Raw genomic sequence first — 5,523 nt, 5'->3', positions numbered from 1 at the left:
TTGGCTTTGCTGGTCCTGGCTTTGCCCTGCGGCTGCAGAAGGAAGGGGCCAGGGAAGGCTCCGGGCTGCTCCGGGCAGCGATGCTCCGGGCGAGCCCCAGCCCTGCGGCACGGCCCCGTACGAACCACAAACAACACACGCAGGCAGAAACGTCTTGTAAAATAAAATCAGAAGAAGGCGGAGGGGGGGGAGAAAAAAAAGAAAAGGCGTGCAGGAAATTCTTGCCCTTTAACTTGGAGGCTCTGGGAAGGCGAGATTGCTCCCCTGGGCAGGCGCAGCTGTGTCAGATGGAGGAAAGCTGCCTGCAGCCTGCCCTGCTGATGGGAACCAGATGACAACAACCCCCCGAGCGGCGGGAGAGGGGCCAGAGACGCTGCTCGCCGGCACGTGATGGTGCTGGGACGCGGGAGCAGCCCCTGCTCTCCCCCACCTTCCTTCCCCAGCCCGGAGATAGGGGGTTGGAAAGCAACAGTTATCACAGAATCCCAGAATCCCAGCATGGCGAGGGTTGGAAGGGACCTCAGGAGATCACCCAGTCCAACCCCCCTGCTCAAGCAGGTTCTCCTAGAGCATGTTACACAGGACAGCGTCCAGGCGGGGGTTGGAGATCTCCAGAGAAGGAGACTCCACAGCCCCCCTGGGCAGCCTGGGCCAGGGCTCCAGCACCCTCACAGTCAACAAGTTCTTCCTCCCGTTCAACTGGAACCTCTTCTGCTTCAGGTTGTGCCCATGGCCCCTTGTCCTGGCGCTGGGCACCACTGGGTCCATCCTGGTGACCCCCACCCTTGAGATATTTGTAGGTGGTGATGAGATCCCCTCTCAGCCTTCTCTTCTCCAGGCTGAACAAGCCCAGCTCCCTCAGCCTTTCCTCCTAGGGGAGATGCTCCAGTCCCCCCATCATCCTTGTTGCCCTCCTCTGGACTCTCTCCAGGAGTTCCTCATCCTTCTTGAACCGGGGAGCCCAGAACTGGACACAGTACAGTCTTTTGTGTTTGTCCCCCAAAATCCGGCTCTTCCCGAGCAGAAGAGCTTTCCCTGCAGGGTGCAGGCTGCATCCTATAGGGCATCCTATAGGGGTGATGGAGAGAGGTGAAGGGGACAAGGTGGAGCTCGTGGGGTAGGAATACATCAGCTGCGCTGGGTGGAGAATCCATGGACCGAGACTCCGGGAGGAGATAACTGCTGTATCCTTGCTGGTCTCATTAGGGACAAGCAACTGGGACGAGCTGGGGACTTCAGGGATGCTGCAGGGGAAGGAAATGCTCTAATGACCGGAGACCTCAGTCATCAGAAAGGGTTAGAAACCCATAAGAAAAAGACCATGGCAAAAAAACCCAAAATTGGCACAAATTGGAACTGCACTGCTGCAAGAGGAACAGGTTGCCCAGAGCAGTGGTGGCTGCCCCATCCCTGGGAACATTCCAGGTCAGGGTGGACAGGGCTGGGAGCAACCGGCTCCGGTTGGAGACGTCCCTGCTGATGGCAGGGGTTGGGCTGGGTGAGCTGGAACGCTCCCTTCCCACCCAAACCACCCTGCAATTCCATGGTTCTCTGGCAGAAGGCAGCGAAGCCGGTGGTGAGACCTCTCCAGCAGCCGGGGATGCGACGGGGGAAGCCGCAGGCTCCTGCACAGGCAGAGCGAGGTGCCCAGCAGCACCTTTGCAGGGCCAGATGTTGCTGACCTGGGAGCCCTGATGTGGGTGTCACTAGCCAAGGGAGAGCACCCGGGTCTCCAAAAAGCAGTAGGTGGGCTCGGCTTAAAGCTGCTGAGCTGTTAAAAACGGGTGCAGGGGCTCTTGAGGAGTGTGAACTGGTTACGGATGGGGAAGGAGGAGCTGGGGCAACGGGCTCCGTGGCTTGATCCATCCCAAACGCTGCCAGGGAACGCCCAGCCCCGGAGCCGATGCCACTTTGGGATGGGTTAGTGGGTCTAACACCATTCTAGGTGTGCTCCTCCTCCCTGTCCCCGGCCTGTGCCACTGCGTTAGGCTTAAGCTGGGTTGATTTTTTGCTGTTTTGGGTTTTTTTGCTTCATAAACGTCTGGCAGAGGAAAGACCCTTTGAAAGAAAGAGGCCTTTCATGGGCGATGCCAGCAGATTTGAAGGGTGCTTTAGAACACATCCCATCCCCTCTGCCTTGTCCTTCCCCGTCCGCCTTGGCTTTTCCCATGCAGTCCTCCAAGCTCCTTCCTTTCCTCGCTCTCCTGGAAACCTTTTCTTCTTATTTTCTCTTCTTCCCATCTTCCCATCTCTCTTTCCCCCGTGGAAGCTCTCCGGTGAGCAGAGAGGACAGCCCCTTCAGTGGCACAGCTTGCTGACTTCACCCGGGGTCAAGCCCAGCTCCCCGAGGTGTCAGGGCTGGAGAGCATCCCTAGCTGGGGACAAAGCCCCTGTGAGCTGGGAAGGAGGGAGCCTCGGGGCTGGGATGGAGCCCACGAGCTCAGGAGAGCCCTTGCTGGTGTCACCCCTTGTCCTCCCAGGAGGTCCTGCCCAGTGCCTTCACCTAATGAGTGCCAAGGTCTTGCTTGGCCCTTTCCCACTGCTGGTAAATCAGTGCAGCTCAGTCTGGTTTCTCTGGACCGCGCACGGGGTTTGGCGCAGACGCCGTGACGAGCGCCCCTCAGCTCTTCCCACGGCAGAAGCTCGGTCCCCACCGACGTCCTGCTCCTGGGTGCTCCAAAAACCAGCGCTGCTGAGAGAGGCAAGGCTCAAAACCTGCAAAGCTCGTGGGTGAGGACGTCACCGGAGGAGGGTGGCAAGAGCTCCGGGGTCTGTAGGGTGAGGTGGACCACTGCGGTCTTGGAGCAGGCCCCAGGAGAAGCTGCCAAACCCCCATCTTCTCAGGTAGACACATGTTCTGCCTTCAGCAATGTGCCCAAACCTTCCTCCTTTGCCTGCACATGGTGTTTAGGAAGGGGGCTTCTCTTATTGCCCCCAATTTATCTATAAATTAGCGATCCCCACCTTGGCTCACTCCCTGCTCTTTCCTCCTGAACGCGTTCCCTGCACGATGCTCTCCATGGGAGACTGAAGAAGACTGATGTATACTCACTTTCCAGAATAATTTTCCCCATTTGGAAACAAGGAAAATAATACTCCACTGGGGTAATTTTGAGGGAAAAATGCATCAAGGGTAGGAAAATACCAGCAAGGGAAAATACTCGGGGCTCTGCTGCGGAGAAGCTGTCCCTCGACCAGGTCGGACCATCTCTGCAAGATGGTTTTGACCTGGGATTTTCGGCGAGGAGGCTCATCCGCCCCAGATGCCCCCCGCCCTGGGATGGGCTGCGTTGCCTGCAGAGCCCATAGCTCTCCTGTGCTCAGAAGAAAGTCATTAGAGATGTGTAAGACTAGTGCTGCAGAAAAACAGGCCTTTCCTTAAAGCCCGGCCTTGGACCGTTGCCTGGCTCGGGGTCTGTTTCCTATAAATTTCAGAGAATCCCATAAACCGTAGAAATTCAGTGCTTGCTGCCAGCGTGGTTTGCTGTTTCTTGGAGAAGAGGTGAGATGAAGCCCCCTTATCTGGGCAGCCCTCACCTCCAGGAGGTGGGGAACAGGGGCTGTAGTTTGGGGCTCCCTTCGTAGGGGACACTTCCAAGCCTGGGAGGTGACCACATGGGCCAGCACGGGGAGGTGGAGGGAGGGACCCCCATCATTCCACTGATGGGCTCTGGTGAGACCTGGGGGTGGTCCATCCCCCTGGGGGAACGCCTGATGGCTTTGCTGCAGCGGAGTCATCCTCACCCAAAACCAAGGACACCTCCAAGAAATGCATCAAGGCCAGTGGAGCCCTGGTGACAACTTAACCTTCTTCAGGCCAAGAGGCCTCCTCACATACAGGGGGTACTCTACACCAATGAGAGGATGATAGCTAGAAGCAACACAACACATGGCAAAGATCAGCCGACCCGTTGGGATGCCGTCTGACCCATTGCCTCCCCAAACCAAGAGCTTCATCTCTCTGGGCAAGGGGGCTTGAGACGCAAGACCAGCTTTGGGGAAGGGTCACCAAGCTTGTGGGGGTTGATGCTCTGCTACTGTGGCATGGCCATGGCTCTCCCTTGGATGCAGGGGCTGTGCTGGGGGTGCTCTCCACTACCTCCCGGGCTGGTAAGCACTGGAGAAAGGCTTCATCCTCAGTGTTGTGTCTCCAGAGAGCTCCTTGCTGGAGCTGTGATGTCCACCACGGGGTCCGTTAATGCATCTGAGCACTGACCTGGCACAGCAGCCATTAACATCTCTGTCTGGGGGGTGGAAATGTCATGCAGGAGCCCATCAACCTTCTCTCTCCAGAAGGGACACGTCCCCCGGGGATGCGCTTTGCAGAACAAATCTGGCATTGGGGCTTGGTCCTCTGCTGAAGCCAAATTCAGCCATCCCAGGCTCCTGGGATAATTTGCTTGTCTAATGAATGCTTGGCACCGGCCAGTGAGAAAAGCCCACTTTCCCCCGCTCCAGGGAAGGAAAGGAAACCGCGGTCCCAACACACGTTGTGGTTTTGGTTGGCAGACCTCGGCATTTGATGCGCTGCCAGGAACATCTCGGCGCCGATGTCTCCCTTGCATTAGCACCCGTCCCTGCAGCACTCGCGCCTTTGCAAGGCTCGTGCCAGGGATGTATCCAGGGGTTGGCGTGACCTCCCGCAGCATCAGGCCAGGCATTTTCACCCCGCAGCTTGGATAAAGTCCTGCGCACACCCCCCAACACGATATTGCAATCCTGCAGGCTGGAGTTACCTCCAAAAAACCCAAGAGATCGTGCTGGAAAACAAGCCTGAAATGCTGGTTTCTTTATTCTTGCAGCACGTAGGGCTCTGTGCTCCGCTGGCAGCCTCTGCCTTGGTAGGAGAATGGAGACTCGTCCCAGCTGCACCAGCCCAGAACCCCTGGGCTTCCAGTTAGGTGAGATGGGGCAATGGAGATCACACAGAATCTCAGCATGGCAGGGGCTGGCAGGGCCCTCCGGAGCTCACCCAGTGCCACCCCCCTGCTCAAGCAGGCTCACCCAGAGCAGGGGGCACAGGGGCACCACTGGGAAGAGTCTGGCTGCGTCCTCGTGACCCCCACCCTTGAGATATTTGTAGGTGGTGATGAGATCCCCTCTCAGCCTTCTCTTCTCCAGGCTGAACAAGCCCAGCTCCCTCAGCCTTTCCTCCTAGGGGAGATGCTCCAGTCCCCCCATCAGCCTTGTTGCCCTCCTCTGGACTCTCTCCAGGAGTTCCTCATCCTTCTTGAACTGAGGAGCCCAGAACTGGACATAGAGCTGCAGGTGGGGTCTCACCGGAGCAGAGTAGAGGGGGAGGAAATCGCCCAGCAGTGTTCTTCAAGACTACACAGCACTGCATAAATATCATCTAACCAGCCACGTGGCCTGGAGTGCCATCTCCAGCAGCTAATGAGCCCCAGGAGGTCAGAATGTGCCCAGACTGGGATGACTGGGAGAGCGGTGGGACCAACAGAGCCATCGTGTCAGCAGGGCAGGCAATGACAGCAGCGGGGGCCTCAGGGGACGGGGAAGGGGCCA

General features: G+C 57.8%; 1 protein-coding gene across 1 annotated transcript in view; it reads right to left on the bottom strand.

Moving 5' to 3' along the window:
• SCARA5 (scavenger receptor class A member 5) overlaps nt 1-5,523 on the bottom strand; it is a 42,379-nt gene that overhangs the window by 7,378 nt on the left and 29,478 nt on the right. The window lies entirely within an intron of this gene.

This window comes from Egretta garzetta, unplaced genomic scaffold (assembly GCF_000687185.1).
Source record: "Egretta garzetta isolate BGI_Z169 unplaced genomic scaffold, ASM68718v1 scaffold218, whole genome shotgun sequence".
NCBI lineage: Eukaryota > Metazoa > Chordata > Aves > Pelecaniformes > Ardeidae > Egretta > Egretta garzetta.
This window is presented reverse-complemented; position numbering and strand designations above follow the sequence as displayed.